The following is a 1,682-nucleotide window of genomic DNA, read 5'->3' as shown; positions in this document are numbered from 1 at the left end:
ATGAAAGAGAACTCATGGCAGTAGTGCATGCAATCCAGAAGTGGAAGCACTATTTGATGGGAAGGCATTTTATTATGAGAACAGGCCAGAGAAGCCTCAAATTCCTCACAGAACAGAGACTCTTTAGTGAAGAACAGTTTAGATGGGCAGTCAAGCTTATTGGGTTAGATTTTGAGATACAATTCAAGTCTGGGAGGGAAAATACATGTGCATATGCTCTTTCTAGAAAGACTATGTATGTTGTTGTGTCTATCATCAACCTAGAGGATGCAAAGGATTGGTTTCAAGAATTGCAACAAGAACCTAAATTGCAAAGGGTGATACAAGATCTAATGTGTGACCCTAATTCACATCCTGGATTCCAGTTTCAGGCAGGAAGGTTGTTATATAAAGGGAGGTTAGTATTACCCAAGAACTCCAATAAACTTCCCTTAATCTTAGCTGAATGTCATGATAGTGTGGCTGGGGGACACTCTGGGTTCTTTAGAACATTCAAGAGGGTCTTTAGTTTCTTCTATTGGGAAGGTATGAGGAGCTATGTGAAGCACTATGTAGAAACTTGTGATGTGTGCCAAAGACAGAAATACTCCACCTTGGCCCCTAGTGGTTTGTTGCAACCTTTACCAATTCCTACTCAAGTGTGGCAAGATATTTCCATGGACTTCATATCTGGCTTACCTAAAGCTAAAGGGAAGGATACCATATTTGTGGTAGTAGATAGACTCACTAAATATGCTCATTTCCATCCCTTGGGCCACCCTTTCAATGCAAGAGATGTGGCAGCTTTGTTTGTCAAAGAGGTGGTTAGGCTACATGGTTTTCCAGCAACCATCATTTCTGACAGAGACCAGATCTTCCTCAGACAATTCTGGCAAGAATTGTTCAAATTAGCAGGAACTAAGTTGAAGTATAGCACTGCCTACCACCCTCAGACTGATGGGCAAACTGAGGTGGTGAATAGAAGCTTGGAAACCTACCTAAGGTGTTTTCCAGGCCCTAAGCCCAAACAATGGGTAGAATGGCTTCCTTGGGCAGAGTTTTGGTTTAATACTACCTATAATGGGTCAGCTGGCATGACTCCATTTAAAGCCCTATATGGGAGGGATCCTCCTACATTGATCAAATGATGTACCTTCACTTCTAAGGTAGAGGCAGTGAATCAACTACTTCAAGACAGAGATATAGTGTTACAAGAGTTACAGCAGAATTTGTTGAAGGCTCAGGACATGATGAGGGCTCAAGCTAATAAGCATAGGAGAAAGGTGGAATTTGAGGTAGGAGAATGGGTGTTTTTGAAGCTTCAACCTTATAAGTTGAAATCATTAGCTAAGAAACCTATAGCAAAGTTAGCAGCCAAGTTCTACGGCCCTTATCAAATTCTGGAGAAAATTGGTTCAGTGGCTTATAGATTGGAACTCCCTAATCATGCTAGGATCCATCCAGTGTTCCATGTATCCCTACTCAAAAAATCTTTGAAGGCAGTACAACTTGCTCAACCTCTGCCACCTATGCTGTCTGAAGAGTATGAACTACAGGTGAGCCCCAAGGCTTTATTGCAGAGCAGAGAAAGAAGTGATGGGCAACAAGAAGTTTTGGTACAGTGGGATAAACTTCCAGATTGTGACAATTCCTAGGAGCTAACTACTCAACTCAGAGAGGCCTTTCCAAACTTTCCCCTTGAG

Source organism: Lupinus angustifolius, chromosome LG14, assembly GCF_001865875.1.
Source record: "Lupinus angustifolius cultivar Tanjil chromosome LG14, LupAngTanjil_v1.0, whole genome shotgun sequence".
In the NCBI taxonomy this organism is placed as follows: Eukaryota; Viridiplantae; Streptophyta; class Magnoliopsida; order Fabales; family Fabaceae; genus Lupinus; species Lupinus angustifolius.
The sequence above is the reverse complement of the archived record's forward strand: the minus strand, read 5'-3'. Positions refer to the sequence as shown.